The sequence below is a fragment of the Protopterus annectens genome, chromosome 10.part0 (assembly GCF_019279795.1).
Source record: "Protopterus annectens isolate FY-2018-M chromosome 10.part0, PAN1.0, whole genome shotgun sequence".
Classification (NCBI taxonomy): Eukaryota; Metazoa; Chordata; order Ceratodontiformes; family Protopteridae; genus Protopterus; species Protopterus annectens.
In genome coordinates this window covers 781,943,294-781,962,002 of record NC_056744.1, presented here as the reverse complement: position 1 = coordinate 781,962,002, position 18,709 = coordinate 781,943,294, and the positions used below count along the sequence as shown (strand labels likewise).

The following is an 18,709-nucleotide window of genomic DNA, read 5'->3' as shown; positions in this document are numbered from 1 at the left end:
AGTTCTCACAAATAACAGCTGCCCATAACCTCCTCCACCCCTAACATCATCAATACAAAATGACAATTACTTTTCCCTTCAGCCAGTCCCAGTAGGTACTATATTTAAATATCTTAAATTCAAACCAGCAACCATAACAGCAGAAAATCTACCTGCTGAATACCTCAAAACTGCTGCTGAAGCCATCTGATATCCAGGCTCTGTACTCATAAAGTGGTCCGTCTCAGAACAACATGCCCAAGCACTCTGCAGAATATCACATATAAACCCATTACACAAAGGTGGAAACTCAGAAGAACTTTCTAACTTCCAGCCTACAGCTATTTTATCTCGATTAGCAAAAATTCTTGAAAAATGCATGCATTCACAAATTCTAAACTTTCTCCTAATTAACAAACTTCTAGCTAATACTCAGCATGGATTCTAGCCTAATCAGTACTACCAATGCCCTCATGAGCTTTACTAACACCTTTAACCATTAGTGGAATGAAGGCAGACTTGTTTCTTCCATCTTTCTGGATCTTTCTAAGGCCTTTGATATTGTATCACATAAACTCTTAAACTCCCTTTCTGAACTTAATGTAAGCCACTCCACTCTTGCATGGTTCCAGTATTATTTTAAAAAAATGGATGTAAACAGGCTGTAAAATAGCTAAATAACCTCTCTCCTCCTCTTCTTGCTGTTATGCTGGGTATTCTACAAGGATCTATCCTGGGTCCTCTTCTTTTTATTATATTTACTAACAACCTTCACACTGCCACCCTACATGCCACCTTGGTATAATATGCCAATGACTCAGCCCTAATCTGTGCAGCCCCCTCACTCCAACAACTTGAAAAAATAACTCTGGAATCCTTCACAACAGTGGAATCTTGGCTAACCATTGCAGACCTTATACTCACCCCTAATAAAACTAAGCTAATGCTGTATCATCCTTCAAAAGCCATACCACCATTCAAAATAACTTCAGCTAACAACACCTCTATTACTCCAGTTCCCAAACTACACGTCTTGGGGTTGTTATAGACAACAACATGAAATTTGACTTGCACATTGCCAAGCAAAAAAAAAAAAAAAAAAAAAAAAAAGCTCGGAACCCTATACAAAATTAAAAAATACCTAACTAATAATACTAAGGCCATTACTGCAAGAACCCACCTAGTCTCTACTCTCCTGTATGCATCCCCCATACTTGTTAATCTAAACAAATCAGACTTATGCAAACTTAACACCTGCTACAATAAAAAGCACAGTTTGCAACTGATTCAACTTACAAACCCTACCATTGTCTGGCTCTTAAGCAGTTTTTTTGGCTAGAATTTTGCAATCTGCTAGTCCACAACCAACTTGCAATGGCCCATCAAATCCTCTATCAACCATAGAAACTCCATCTCTCAAAGACCTACTAAACTGCTACTCAAATAACCATTTACTTCATTACAGTAAAAAAAAATCACTAATAAACATAACCAGACGTAAGAATGCTGCTGGGGACTCCCTTTACTCTAACTGCATTGCAAAAATCTGGAATGCCATGCCTCTAAACATAAGGTCTACAGCCAATAAATCTAACTTTAAAAAAAAAACTTCTCAAAAGCCATCTATCTAGTTTATGGATATGTCCCTGTTCCGACCCAGGTTAGCAACTAACATAAACAGCCAGGGATGTGTTACACACCCACCCACTTTTTCAGCTCACTATTCTATGTTTAGTATTATGGGTTTCCTATACATAAGAAATACGTGATGATTTGAACTTTGTCGTGCTGCTTGCTTGGTTTCCTGCACATATTTTTACAACTCTGTTACTCAGACTCTGTTTCATCAACCTAGAAATGCAATCTCTGATAACCAGGAGCTGTATCAGGTTTTGTACTGCATTACTCTGCTTCTTCAAAATAGGAATGTAATTCTATCTTATTTGTCAGCTACATTTGTATTGTATTAAGAGGAGCTGTTCTTCCTGATTCTTATGTATTATGTATTATTCTTATGTATTCCTGTATTGTATTAAGAGGAGCTGTTCTTCCTCAGTGTCATTGTAATCTATTCTTGTTTTAACTGTACTATTATTCCTTTTGTTTGTGTTTGTCCTAATTGGAGCTTTTCTCCCTAGGCCTCCTCTGAAAATGGGCTATCTGTCCAGTTAGACTTTCCTAGTAAACAAATATATAATAAAAATAAATAAATACATAGTAAATTATGTCACGGGACTTGCTTGAATATCATATATCTTAAATGTTCCAATATAATTAGCCATGTATCACTTTTGAGTTCATCCTGCATAAATAAAACATATTATCAATTTAAACTGAAATTAGTAACAAGTAAGAATAACACCTAAAGGAAAAGTACTGCATTTTAGCTATAAATGCTGCAGGGAGCTAGAATATCAAAACAATGAACCGCTTCTGGTGCAAATGTTCACTCCTGGCATGGACAAGTGGGTACAGAACTAACACCTGCTACGATACAGTAATTTATCTACTTACTTGTTATTTTAGCAAAGATAATATGTGAAGACATGATTAACTGTCTCCAAGACAGTGGGAGGCGTAGTTTATATGGATGGTTTTGCTGATGAGGTTTTTTCTTATATAACACAAATTCCTCTAACGTTCATCTTTTGCTCTTAAGTCTTTATGGTATGATACAATAGAGCCACTAATACACAGTGTCCTGGTGTTTTGAATACACTTTTTTATTGCATATATTTTTAAAACAATTTATTTCTATTGTGCTTACACCAAAGTTAAATGGCTTCCCGAGAAGGTTTATTACTGCTGTCATGGGCAAAGTTAATCTTAAATTTAATTAAGAAAATGACAAATGAGATTAAATGAGAAAAGAATGTGAGATTCAATGCAAGAAAGTTTTCCTACACACACACACACACACACACGCACACACACACACACACACACACACACACACACACACACACACACACACACACACACACACACACACACACACACAGACATACACACACCCTGATACTTATATTTACCAACTCGGAGATTGCACAATGGTGAAGGACAAAACCCTAGTCCCCAGTGCCATCTGAAATGCTGTCTTTTTCAATGAAGGTGCATTTTTTATAGACAATATGAATCTGTGATTAAACTAACAGAACCCTATAAGAATATATAATGTGTGCTTGGTCAACAAAAGAAGAGGTGGTGTTTAATGTTGATCATACGGATAGATGAATGGTCCAAATGTCAACGACTGCCCACCTTAGTAATGGGTGCTAACCCAAACCTTAACACTGCCCCTTCCTGCAACCCTAACCCTACACCTTACCTTATTAAAACCTTCCTGTAAGATTGACACTATTAAGACAAATTTTAGGCTAGTGTTATGGGGGAGTTAGTGTTCAGATATGCATTCAGAAATAGTTTTTATTTGTTGATCATTTTAGTTTGATATTTAGTTTGTTCAAAAATATGTATGTTCAAATGTATTTTGCCAGTGTTTTGGCTTGACATTACATATGTTTGATTATACGTACTAGTACCATACATATACACACACACACACACACACACACCTATATGTACATATGTATATACGTGTGTGTATGTTTAAGGGTGTAGCTAATTGTATGCCCGCATTCATTCACTATCCCCGAGTATCATGTATGGATGCTCAGAATGTATTATCTTTCATTTTTTCTAGGCTTACAGCCTTCTGGAGAAAGACCAAGACAGGTTTTGTGTGCATGTCTTTTTCTGATTGTTCTTTCTCTGAGGTTGAAGTGAGAATTGTAACTAAAAGGAATGTGAGGGACAAAGTCTCCTCCCTACAAGATAAGTATAGGATGGCTTGCTCCCCTCCAAAAAACAGCTTGAATGTGTTTTACTTTTTATTGTTTTTGCAATGAGTGCCTGTGTTTTATGGGTTTATTACTTGGTGTGCCAGTTTTATGGAATTCATGCTTGGCAGTGTTAATACAAGGAGAGCAGTACAGAGGAAACATAGTAGATCCATATTACCAACTATAAATAATAAATCTAGAATTTCAAACAAACTCAGTTCATGTTACAAGTGTATTTCTGTAAGACAGTCTTTAAAATAATTAATCTGAAAAAAATTATTACAATGAAATATTTTGTTGTTTTTATGATAGCAATGCAACAATGGCAGCATGAAATTGTATACATATATATGTATATATATTTTTTATATCTATAGCTATCTATCTATATATATATTATATATATAGGAACTGATAAACAGCAAATGACCCAAGACCATAAAGTCGACCACAAAAAGCCAGCTTTGCAAATGCCAATATACTACTACGCATGCTCTGATCAAGAAATCTCTGCATATATAAAACACTGTTTAAAAAAAACAGTAAAACATAATTTTTTGAAAGGGGCAAGCCCCACCCTGTACCACCCACACTCCTTGCTAATTATATATACTAACTTCGAGATCACACAGTCTATGTGAAAAGGCAAATTTTCCTACACAAGAAGTATGCAATCTGACAAACCTTTCAGCCATCTGTGTAGTTGACTGAATTTTGTCAACTAGACATTTGTCAACCAAAGGGGAATTGGATCAAAATCAGTTCCTATAAATATATATATATATATATATATATATATATATATATATATATATATATATCTATATATATATATATATATGTATATATATATATATATATATATATATATATATAGAGAGAGAGAGAGATTGATAAATAATAGATGTGTGTGTGTGTGTGTGTGTGTGTGTGTGTGTGTGTGTGTGTGTGTGTGTGTGTGTGTGTGCGTGTATATATTATTAAACAGCATAAGCTTGACAGTAAAAAGATCAACAGTAAAAATATATGAACACAAAATACTGACAAAATTGAAGTTATATTAGGGAAGGGTTTATGCTTTCCCCACTGTTATGTGATCTTGAAGTTGGTATATATACAGAAGTAGCAGGGGATATGGGGGTTGCGGGGGGGGGGGCTTTCCCCCTCCCAAAAAAACATTGAAAAATGTGATAACATCTAACTGCATAGAAAACCAGTGAAAAATTTGACAAAATCAAACCACATTTTGTCAATGTTTTTGCAGGTAGGAAAGTACCCCTGAACCCCCACAACCCCTGCTAATTCTATAACCTATTTCCAAGTTTGCACAACAGTGGGGAAAGGGCTTAAAGCCTTCCTTAATGTGACTTAAATTTTGTTAATATTTTGTGTTTAGATATTTTTCAGTTTATATCTTTTTAGGTTTAGATATTTTACTGTCAATCCTTTTATTGTCAATCTAAGCCTAAACAATCAAGTTTTCATTTTCCTCTACACAGCGCTTGCTAAATAACGAGTGCTTGACATTTTGTGTTTTGATACATCAACAATGGATAACAATGCTCTTTCCAATATTTTTGGAATAAAGTGCGTGCCACTTTCTATTTTGCAAAAATGAATGCAGACATCTGGCAGTTAGTACAGAAGATTAAGGCTATGGGCTGTTAATGAACTGCTTCTTGTGTTCCAGGGTTTGATTCCCTCTGCCATTTCTGTGACACTGAGAAAGTCACTTAACCAAACAGTGTTCCATCCTAAGTCTGAAAAACGTCCATGTGGATCACTGCTCTTACCCAGTTAACAAATACAAATAAATAAATAGTTGTTTCTTAACAGCTTTTGTAACTGTTGCGTTCACTGCTTCTGCTCCTGCAATATCCAAAATCACATTAAGGATTTTTGATTTTACTATGTGATGTTTCCACAAAACACATAATCTGCTTTACACATTGTTGCAAATTTCTGAGTTAATAAGTTGACACTGTGTTAATTATTTAATAGTTCCTTAATCAAAAAGGAGTATTTCATGTACCTGATGTTGTAGGTTTTGAATTGTTTAAAACACCTTTGTGCCTTAACAGTACTCTTGAAATTTCTAGGATGAGCTACTAAACTTGCCCCTTAGCTGTGGTAGTATGACAACTTCCGCTGTACTTTAGATTCTTTAGACTAGTGATTCAGTACTTGTAAACGGAGTGCACAGAGTTGTTGTTAGCTCAACCAGCAATCCCCAAACAGCGCCCCATACAACCAAATTTGAGGACAAAAAAGCCCCTCCTTCTCCTCCTTCAGCATTGAGGACCAAAAAATAAATAAGTAAATAAAACGGTACCAAAAAACAGCAGCGAGGCAAAGGTGCAAATCCAACAATACCAAAAAAGTAACACAAATAAAGTACAAGGAGAACACCAAATTCAAGGTTTTGCCTGTATTGCCAGGCTGTAGACCTGTACTTGCTCCTTGCTGCAGTTCCTAAAACACACACACACACACACACACACACACACACACACACACACACACACACACACACACACACACACACACACACACACACTCATTTATGTTGCCTCAGTTTTACATTGTGGCCACTTAAATGACTCCAACACTACACTTGCACTCAGGCAGTCAAGAAGCACTGACTTGGAGTGATCAATCAGTACCTCTTCTGCAGTGACAGTTGCAACTTCTAAAAGCTTGTAACCGAGGTAGCCATCCACATTTCCTCTCCCTACCTATAGCCATGGTATTGAATGAAAGGAGATTATACAATGAGGCTGTAGACCAAAATTGTCATATAAATTTCATATTTTTAAAAATAAAGATAAAGCATGCAGTCTGCCAGGAAGGAAACACAACAGGTTCAAAACGTTTAGCTCACTTCATTTGCAAATAAATAGCTCAATGACTTCCCCATACATAAATTATTTGAATGACTGAAAGGTGATACTAAGCCCTTTGCAAGATGTAAGTACAGTGTAGAGGTGATATTACTTGTTCATTTCCCTAGTATTCCATTAGTGTGTATGCATTATTTATCTATCTTTTTATTTATTTATTTAGTTATTTGTGCTTTTACTGACCATGTTAGGATACCTAGGCCACTGGCCTCTTTTTAGAAGAGAACAGCGGAGGTATTTATTCTGACTGGGGAAAATTTGACCTGGCCACTTGGGAAATTCCCTACTATTTTTTGCTCTTTATAGATAAGATAAATGAATATGTGAGTAAAACCAGATTACGGAAGATAGTAGGAGAGATATGAAAAAGCAAGAGGAAAGAATAAGATAAAAATGAATGGATGAAATTTGTAATTTGAAGCCATGGAGAGTGTTGAGTGAAATAGAAAAAAGAGCAGTTAGTGAGGGACAGAAAAGGCTTAAAACATTTTGGAAGCATCAGATTTTTCTGCGAAGATTACTTTCAAGAAAGTTACCTGTAAAAGGTAAATTAAATGTAAGCAGCAAAAATTATATAACATGGAACACAATTAGATCTTTTTTAAATAAGCTTGCTATGGATGTGATAGTATATGGAAATATGAAACTTTGGAGTAAAAAAGTAACATTAAAAGTAGAATATAATTTAATGCTGTATGGATTTTGTGGAAGTAAAGATGTGAGCAATTGTTTCATAATAAAATATAGGATTGTGATATTACATTAAGAATAACACAAGATGATTATGAGAGGATATGTATACAAGGTATGAGCTATAAAGAAAGTTATTGAAAACTGTATATAAAAACGCAAAAGTGTAAGTATTGTATGAAGATTTTTGTAATAAAACTCTCCTATTCTTTAAGATAAGTATTATGCTATCTTTTGCATCCATACTATAAGCAACCACCAACTCAGGCAGATGGGACCTCAGCTTAACATTCCATTAAACCAAGGACCAGAACAACTGAGATAAAGAGTAACACCTACCATGGGTAAAAGAAATGTAGCCAAGGGAGAAAGCTATAACCATTGCTAATATGGAGACTACTGCAGTTATGACAAATGGTAGACTCTCTCGTAAATATAGAAGAAAGAAAGAAAATAAGAAGCTAATTTAAAACCATATTTTAATTAGAAAAAAACAAACAAACAAATGCTTCATGGGCATGTGCATGCACACATTGTCCCCTAGATGTCTCTACTGTCTTATCTAAGTGATGAGACTGTACATGAACATTTTTTTAAAAATGGTATGAACTTTCATTTCTAAATATTGCTATTGTAAAATATATTAGTAGTACGGTATAGCAACTGTGTAGGTAAGTTATGTATTTATTCATTCCGGGGGTGCATTTTGGTCACCTGAACTTTGTCCTTCTAAGTAAACATCCCATAATGTGAGTAAATTATAACTTATCAATGCCCTACAAGAATGTAATACTTTAATATTCCTACAATGTCACTATTCAGAAGCTAACAATATGACTGCCACTTGCCATCTGTTTATGTCAAACATGATCTTTACAAATGAAAGTTCTTAACTTGTTAAACAACACAGTCTTACTCTCTTTCCCAGTTAAAGCTTAGTTTAGGCTCTTGTGGAAAACTTGATACAGCAACCAAAAACAACGAAAATAGTCTTCTCGACTGATACTAGGAAAACACGGACACGACAACTAGCGCTTTCATTCACTTTATTACTTGTGAACTTCCTCAGAAAACATTGAACTCCACCCTCTCACACAATTTATAATAAATATACTTGTCACATGTCAAATGATGTCATTGAACCACATAACTCACATTCTAATATAAAAGAATATATGTAAAAAAAAAAAAATATATATATATATATATATATATATATATATATATATATATATATATATAAAATATTTGAACAATTAAATATTGCATAATATATATATATATATATATATATATATATATATATATATATATATATATTTGTTTATATGTATATAATCATATGTACATGCACGTATGTGCATATACATGTGAATAACTACTATTTCATCAGAAAACACTTTATATTAATAGTTTCATTCAAACCAGGCTTGATGTCTGCCCCAAAATGAAGTTGCCATAAAGATCCTTTACATTCCAAAAGTGTTTTACAGTCTCCCATATAGGCTTTTTGCCTGACACTATCTATTACAGAAAAAACAAATTTCTTAAAATCAGAACATACTATAGAATGCCTTGCTAATGCATTAGTTTGTTCTTTCTTCCTAATAGCTAAAAGATGTTCACTAATCCTTTTTTTTACACATCTTGTGGTCATTCCAGTTTAATAACTAGGACATGAAAGACACTGAGCAACATAAACAACCATCTCACTATTACAGGTGTAGTAACTTTTACACCAATAAGTTTTCTTAATATGGTTAAAATACACCAATGAACAATTACTAATATACCTACATTGCCTACAATTATTGCAAGCATAAGTTCCTTTAGTTGTGATAAGACTAGCTCTATTGTCTTCTTCCGTTTTACCTCCACATTCTAATATACTTTTGATGTTACAAGTTCTTTTGAATGTAACATTTGGATGCATCCCTATTACTTTCACAAGATCCTGATTACCTAGTAATACTTTTCAATTATCCACTATGATGTTCTTGATACACCACATCTCATTGGTAAAAGGTAAAACAAATGCACAAGAAAAATCCTTACTGTTGTTGTGTATAACTTTTGTGTCATGTCCATTGTTCTGACTTGACAAAATAGAGCAAACTTTACCCTTTCTCAATGCTTAAACCTCATTTTCAATAGGTTTTAACCGTAGCCTATTATACCCTCTTGCCTCAAAAAAATAGCCTCAAGGTTTCCATTTCTCTAATGAATGTTGTATCTAGCGATGTAAGTCTACTAAGTCTTATCAGCTGTCCCTTAACAACTCCTATTTTCATATGGAGCAGATGTAAGCTGTCCTTTTGTAAATATTGATTTACAAATATTGATTTTGTGTAGATGTCGCTAATAAAAAAGTTTGACTCAAAATCATAGATCAAATTGATGTCCAACAAATTCAAACTATGACCATAACCACCTATAGTGAACTTTAAAAAATCTGTAGTGCTATTTAAATACAGCACAAAGTCACCAAACACTTCAAAGGTGCCTTTCCAAAGGAAAAACAAATTGTTAATGTATCGACGGTAAACCAAGATTTTTTTCAAAGATAATTTTGACAATAAATTTGTTTTCCCAGTTTGCCATCACAAGATTGGCAAATGCTGAGGCTACTCTTGCCCCCATAGCTACCCCAGATGTCTGCTTGTACAACTGTTTATTAAATTTAAAAAAGTTGTTATCTAGTACAAGCTCCGTAAGGGTGCACACTGTATTTATTCTGATGTTGTCAAGTTCACTATTTTTGGTTAAATATTCTCTGAGATGGTCTATGCCATTGTCTTGGTCAATACAAGTATAAAGTGAAGCAACATCTAAAGATGCAAAGCAAAAAGATTAATTTTGTAGGTCTAAGTCTCTTAGCAACTCTAATAAGTGCCAAGAGTCTTTAAGATAAAACCTTGAGGCTTGCATGATGGGATTTAGAATATAATCTAACCATATGGAGAGGGTTTCCGGTTTTAACCTTGCAGCAGATATTATAAGTCTGAAGGGAGGGTTAATACTATTTTTTTGTATTTTTGGAATACCAGAAAAGACTGCCATCTTCAAATGTTCAACCTGTAAATATATATAGCTTTCATGATCTAATTCCCCCTGGCAAAAAGTTTAAGCTCTGCTGCCTTCATAACTGACATAAAATGCATCTTCTCACTACAATACTTATGTTTTTGGAAGATTTTATATTTTATTATTGCATTTACATCAACATATTCTCACTAGGACAATAAATGCTGCTGCTCACAGAGCTGGATCCTTCACTTTGGTTCTCGGCTGGTGGGCCTTTTATTCTGAGTCTGTATGTCTTCAATGAGTCTGCTTTGGTTTCACAGGGTGCTCTGGTTTTCTCCATTATCTGAAAGGCAGATGAGGTGAACAGGCAAGCTTCGAAACTGTCAGCAGGTATGAATGCTAAGTAAGAATAAGTGCATGGCTACAACCTGATAAAAACTGCTGCCCTATCCAACATTTGTTTCTGTCTCTTGCATCCACTGAATCCTGGGATAGCCTCCAGTTCCTCTGCGACACTAAATTTAATTAATTATCTAACTGAAAAATGAATGAATGCAATCAGCATTTCTGTCATATAAGGTATGCTTGTTAATAAAGCAAGTGCTGTATGCAATGAAGGTAGGGCATCTGACATTTTTTTTCTGAACCCTCTGCAGACTATCCAGCTCAACTCATCCAGCTGTCTTTTGAGCTCATTTGCCCCCGCCCCAGAACAAAAACCCCGTAGCCTATTCATTCTTCAGGGTTACAGCCAGATGAACCAGGAGCAGAAGGTGAAGTTTGTGTAGCAGGGACCAGAATTTTCTGTATATGCCTTACCATCCCTGTACATGCTCTTAGCATTGAAGGGGGGGTTATACAAGGCCTTGCAAAATATTGCCCAAGCGTCTGTATGTGACACAAGCAAAGCCTTGTCCTGTTATAGACAGCACCTCCATGTGACTATGCTGTCCACTGCGAAGTCTATTAAAGAGCATGTAGGAACTCTCAACTCTACCTGGAGGAGAGCTGAGCAGGCATCACTTGTTCATTCACAGCATCATTGCCACCCCCACCAGATTTACCAAAAATAGAGTCAAAGATAGTGTCCTTGACTGGATACTTATTAACAGCCAACCCCAAAAGTACAAGTCAGGTACATTACCCGATGATCTAAGTGATCACTGCCTTATCTATATTATTAGGATCAAAGCCGACATTCCCAACCAGCCCACCTACAAAACTATAAGAAACGTCAGGAACTTTAACCTTTACAACTTCCAAAATGAACTCAAAGCATGTAACTGGAATGTCTTGAAACAGCTCCCATTACAAGAAGCAGTTGATTACTTCAGTAACAGATTTCTGACTATCCTTAACCACCATGCTCCTGCCGTACCATCTGTGTAAAAGCCACAGTTGCACCGTGGCTATCTGAAGAAACAAAAAACAAAATTAAACTAAGAAATAACGCCTGGACCAGGTGGCATGTTACCAGAGTCCCTATGGACCAAGTAAGATACCGCTGTGGAGCTAAGGAATCAGACCAAAAATTCTGTCATTCTAGACAAAAAAAAATCACTACACCCTCCTACAACAAAAATATCAGCTAAAACCTCAAACGTTCTGGGCTGGTATTAACATTCTTCTCCACTCAGGCCGTTCTGCCACTCATACTCCATCAGCTACCCTTGATAAATCTCCTGTAGAAATTGCAAACAGCTTCAACTCCTTCTTTACTGAAACTATCCAGTCTCCAGCTACCCATCTCACTCCATCGGACACAAACACCAGCTCTGGCACATCTAGCCCTGATCCACCCAGCACCCAATCCACCTTTACCTTTCAAACTGTACCTACCAACCTGATCCGGACCTTACTCAAAAAGCTAAAACCTACTACACTAGCTACCGACCACCTCCCAGCTGAATATCTTCAAAAAGCAGCTGATGCCATAGCACTTTCCATTTCTATTCTGATCAACAGATCCATCTTAGAAGGATCCATCCCAGCAATATGGGAAATATCACATGTTATACCTCTCCATAAAGGAGAAAGTTCCACAGAATTATATAACTTTAGACCTATAGCCATTCTTTCACCAGTAGCTAAAATCATGGAAAGATGCATACACAAACAAATCATGCACTTTCTTATTCAAAATGGAAAGCTCGCCGACTCTCAGCACGGCTTTAGGCCAATCTACAGTACCACCACAGCTCTTCTATCTTTCCCTAATGTCATCAATCTTCATCGTAACAACAACAAACTATCTTCAGCACTCTTCCTAGAGCTCTTAAAAGTTTTCGATATATAGTCAACCATCAGCTACTGCTCAATACCCTACAAACAATCGGTTTAGACCAACACACAATACAGTGGTTTCACTCTTACCTAAACGGTAGACAGCAGGCTGTCTTATAGCAGAGCAAGCTGTCATCCCAACTTCCTCTAACCCTAGGTGTCCCACAAGGGTACATACTAGGTCCCCTTCTTTTCTCTGTCTTTATCAATGATCTGCACGCCACCATCACAGGAGCCACCTGCATCCAATATGCAGATGACTCAATGCTAATATGCTCCACCTCCTCTCCTACACAACTTCTAACCCTCACCAAGACCACTTTCAGCACGGTAGAAACATGGCTAGCTAATAGTCACCTGCATCTAAAGCCTAACAAAACCAAGCTACTACTTTTCTCCCCTAACCGTAGAATTTCTTCTCCTTCCTTCAATATCAAATCTAGCAATGACATAATTATCTCCCCCCTGATGACCATACAAAGCTTCTAGGCGTAATAATAGACAACAACCTTAAATTTTATAAACATGTAAATCACACTATTAAGTCCGTCAACAAAAAACTTGGCTCCATGTACAGAGCCAAACCTTTCCTCACCCCCCTAGCTAGGATAGCTATGGCAAGATCACACCTCCTCTTTACCTATGTATGCCTCCCCTGTACTCACCAACCTATCCAAAACTGATCTCAACAAATTATCAGGATGTTACAATCATATAGCCAGATTTGCTACTGGCATGGCTTTTAGGACCTACCATTGCCAGAACCTCAAACCACTGGGATGGCTAGAGTATCCTACCCTTCTACAGTTCAACCAGCTTATAGTAGCACATAAAATACTCCATCAACCTGATAACACCCCTGCCGTCAAAAATATTCTCACCCCTCATAGTGCCCCCAGGTCATTACGCTCATCTGATAAACTATTGATACTGACCCAAAAATCCAACAATTCTGCAGGTGATGCTATATTTGCCAACTCAACCAGTAAAATCTGGAATCTACTCCCTACTACCATTACCAAGGAAACCTCACTACCCCTATTTAAAAGAGAACTCAAAAAATACCTCACATCTCATTGGCTGTGCTCTTGTTCTAACCTGACTAACAACTTCACTAATACATGTCTTGCTACCCAACCTGCTGTTTAGCCAAGTGTCTATGGCTCATAGCATCTGAATGTCTAATCATTGTGAATTATGAGATCTGATTGTATTCTATGTTCACATTTTCTGATATGTCTTTGCCAATCAGATGTAAGTCTGCACATTGTGTATATTGATATCTGCCTGCATTCTTTGTCTATATTTTTCTAAATATGTCTGCCTGAGTTTATCACTCAGTGATGTATGTACTGTCTCTTTTTTGGTATGTGGAGCTTTTCTCCTCGGGCCTCATATAGATATATATATATATATATATATATATATATATATATATATATCTGTGTGTGTGTATAAAATTGTTTACCTATTTGTTGACCAATATTTTAGTTAGTTAGTTACTTAGTTACTTTGGTTTGTTATCCAAGGGAAATTAACTGGCCTAAGGACCCTTTCAGCCATTTCTCAGACCAAACAAAGATATAACTTTTAGTATAAGCTTACAAATGACAGAGAACAATTAGTGTATAAAATAAATATATAGATAAACAAAAGTACTTAAAATTGGTGGGAGAGATAAATAGTTAAATACATAGTGTAAATACATACAGATATAACTTAATTATAAATACAAGGGGATGATTGCTCAAGGAGTTTGCAATATGTGATTCATTTGTAGAGTAGGATATGATTGTAAGGTACATAGGATCATCCTTGATCTGTAAATCATTTACATTCAGATTTTTCTGGAAGCATGTTTTAAGCTATGAAAATAAGGGGGAGTATCAGTGTGAATCCACATTGTGTTCAGTGTATAATTCATTTTCATGATTTAAGTAATAAAGTATTTTAACTTGTGCAGTGTGGGGATGTGCCTGCCTTGTTTCCTCTTTGTTTATAAGGAGATGAACAAACAGTTTTTCTCCATTTATAATACTATAAGGCCCTGTGGAGCTGTATCTGTGAAATAAGTCAATGAATTGTGGAACCTGGAATGTGAATGTGATTCCCACTGGTAGAATATTGTGGAATTCAGTACCTGAACTCATGAGACTGTCAGAAGAGTACATGACAAAAGGAAAATAACAAACAATCTGACATAGCAATTATACTACAGGCAAAACATGAACCAGCTTTGATGGTGCATTTATCTAAGTCAGCATCTCCATTCCAAGAATCCTATCACATATCAAGGAAGGTAACCAGAGGGAAAAAAGATGTTGCATTTGCAAAACAATTGCCAAGCCTGCAGCTAGAGCAGAACATTTCCTTCAAGGCTGTCTACTACATTTATGGAACTGAGAAGTACACCTGTTCATGTACAAGACAACAGAATTTTCTGAACTGGGAAAGCAATCTTGGCTACAAAACCAGTGCAACATTTGATTATATCTCTGCCAATGTGTTACCAGAATGAACCTGGCCGCATGGTACTTTGTCTATGCACAATTTCCTGCAGCCAAGCATGAAGGTACTTACTAGGATGTGGCCAATTAAAAGACCTATACACCATTTCCATCCCTGTCTAGAAATATGGTTACTTTAGGATAAGGGCCTTGCAGAAGTGGTGAACTTGAAATCCAGACTTGTGTAACAGACTGCGATGGTGTTTCTTTATGGGGAAGATGAGAAGGGTCAAAACAAAAGAGCAAGGTTGGGTATAGCATTTAGATACTATCTTGGTAGGCTTGAGGGAATTACAGGGAGTTAACAAAGGGAGTTCTGATCTTTATTTGAAGAGGAAGTCAAAAGGATATAAGGAGATGTGATTTAGCAACTGATAGGCACAAGATAAAGACAGTTCTTTTTGTCTTGATATCACTCACTTGGCAACTTATATTGACTGTCCTTTCTGTGAGACAAGATCCTTAAGTTGGAGCTAAAGACTTGTGCACCCTCCACTACCCATCTTGTCTCCAAAACTGTACTGACTCTTGGTTCCCATTCATGACTTGATGCACCAAAATTATATTCCCCTTATTCCTTCCGGCTTCCAGCAAGAACAATTCCTGCTCACTTCTCATTACCCGTTTCTTAGGTTCATAGGTAGGTGCCAAGCAATCAAAATGCAGAACATTACAAGCTAAGCCAAAACTATCTCTTCAAATGTTCTTTCAGCCTGAAGGACTGAAGATAGACCAAAGGAGAATTTGAGGCTGCCTTTCCACTTATCAAGGTTTACTTTGAAGGTGGCAATGGTGCTACTGTACTAGATACGTAGCAGAAATTTGTTCCAGAGCTGAGGATTATGTTGAGATATGACTATCATGCCAACATGTTTATTTATCTTTTGATGAAGATTTACTTTCTTTAACTGGATATTTGAGGCACCATTTGTTCCGTGAAGGAATAAGAAGTAAAAAAGGGTTGTATCTTTCAAGGCTTAAAAGTCTAGACACAGATGTCCAAGGATCCTTTGGTCCTTCCTTTAATCATATTCCATTATATACGTGGTCCTACTTCCAAACCTTAGCGACAGTTGATTTGCCATCATTATTCCTTGACAGTGCATGTTTCCTTTGCTTTACCCCATCTTCTTATCATGTTCCCCTATAACTCCAAAAGATTGTTTCGGTATGATGACTTTTTACGCTTGCCCTTCATGCTGAATCAGAAAGTTGCAAGGTGACTGCATGCCGGGGGTACACTAACATTCACCTCCTTCATACCTTCATATTACAAAGTACATAATTTAGTGTCCTGTTGCTTCTAGTGCAGTACTGCATGAGCATGTCAACTCATCTTGGTCTAAAGCCACTAACACTTCTTTTCCCTTTCTATCCTGAATGCCGGAATAGCCTAGCCTTCTTTGGGCATATGTCTCCCCTCCCCCATCATTACTACATTTCTGTCTCTCTCCCTCTCTCTCTGTTTGCTGGCTTGTGATTTTATTTCAACTTTTCATCATTTCTCTTAATGACTTTGACATCAGTTAGATAGAATATATCCATTAAATTTCTCCTACTCACATTTCTGTGATGACTGCCAGTGAAGTAACCTTGAATGGTTCTTTTTCATAACTCTTGTTTAATGGTGTTCCTTCTTCACTATCTTGTCTGATTTCACTCTTGATCTCTTTGTTAATATATAATATTAGTACCTCCCTCACTGAATATGTCTACTTGGTTCATGCCATATGCCTTGTTTCATCTTTGTTATTCCTGATATGTTTGCCTCCCCTAGTTAAAGACTGCCTGCAGCTCTCTTGTCATGTTTTCCATGCACTTATCATTTCAGAGGAACACTTGACTACATGTTCTCCTCTATCCCCTTCCTCATACCTCACTTCCTGTACTTTGCTCTTATTCTCCTACTAAGCCTGGATTCTGCTGTCCAGAAACCAGTAGTCTGCTTTCCCTTCATATTAGTTTTAAGGTGCAATCACGCAGACGTACATTTTCTGTCCAGACTTTAACAAGGCACCACCCATCCAGGCCATGGTACAATCTGCAATAACCATAGAGGTTAGAGCTTCTTCCTATGCCCCCTTTGGTATGTAGCTAACCAGGCATATGCAACAACTGGAACGTCCACAGAGGGTTCTCACTAAAAGAATACAGGGCATAAGTAATATGTCCTATGCTGACTGCCTCAAGGCCCTATCCCTGTATTCTGTCTCCTACAGGATTTTGAGGGGAGAGCTATGCTTGGCATACAAGGCATTGTCAGACCCCACACTGATGGACCTCCTGCATATCCAAATCAGACACATGAACCACAAGTACAGCAGGTGCAAAGGCCAACAAACCTAATGCAAAGACAAAAACGGCCAGTACCACATAGTGAAACACAATAATAATTTATTGTGGCAGCTCCAAATAATAGTGTATGAAACACTACAGGCAAAATATTAGACTGGTTTCGGCATTATAATGGCTTCATCAGTGATCCTAACTCGCAATAGACAAAGACAATATTTAAATACATACACCACTTCTGATTAATTAATTACAATTGCTCATTAAGTCCAGGTTTGAATAAACCCCCAAGCCTAATGATCCAATTATTTTCTTTATGATTTAAAATTGAGTGTCACCCCATTTTAGTCAGTCTGTTTCCCTGTACTTAATCAATGATAGTAAATTTAAACTGAGCTGTAGTATGAAGAACAGTATGTTTATATAATGAACTAGAAATTCTTTAGTTTCGAATATCACTAAGGTGTTTTGAAATCCGATTACGAAAAAGCATTGAAGTTTGGCCAACATAAAAGGCTGAGCAAGAACAGCTGGCTAAATACACAAGCCAATCTGCACTACAATTACCAAAAAATGTGATATCATAAACCTTAGAGGTATTTGCAGTGGTAAATTGTTTGGACTTCAAAACGTGCAATATCGAAGCTGGCATACATACATACATATATGTATACGTATATATATATATATATATATATATATATATATATATATATATATATATATATATGTGTATATAGAGAGAGAGATACACACAGACACATATGTAATATCTATCTATAAACATATATATATATATATATATATATATATATATATATATATAGGTCTACTACTTTCACTTACCAGATTTACACTTCACCAAATTGGAAATTGCTGACTCTACTTCAATGAGCCTCCATCAGGGGTGGTTTGTTCTATAGGACTGCAGGACTGCAGCCCCCCACCTGTAGAAAAAAAAGAAAAGAATAAAAATTAAAGAGAGTCCCCCCACCTGTAGAAAGAAAACAGAAAAAAAAATTGCGAGTCCTGGAACTCCACGCATGCGTGCTTGGAGTTCCTGGTAATGAGAACTCCAAGCACACATGCATGCTTGGTACTCAGAACTCCAGACTGCAGTGTTAGGCAGTCTGGATAGGGAAGACAGAGATCTCCACCCTGCCAGCCCAGAAGTCTGTGCGGTGATGAC

General features: G+C 36.5%; 1 long non-coding RNA gene across 1 annotated transcript in view; it reads right to left on the bottom strand.

The window, feature by feature from the left end:
- Window positions 1–18,461, bottom strand: part of LOC122813337 — a 22,305-nt gene extending 3,844 nt beyond the window's left edge. The window contains exon 1 of the long non-coding RNA XR_006366664.1: window positions 18,367–18,461. This is a non-coding gene — a long non-coding RNA (uncharacterized LOC122813337). The remainder of the gene's footprint in view (window positions 1–18,366) is intronic.
- Between the last annotated feature and the right edge of the window lie 248 nt (window positions 18,462–18,709).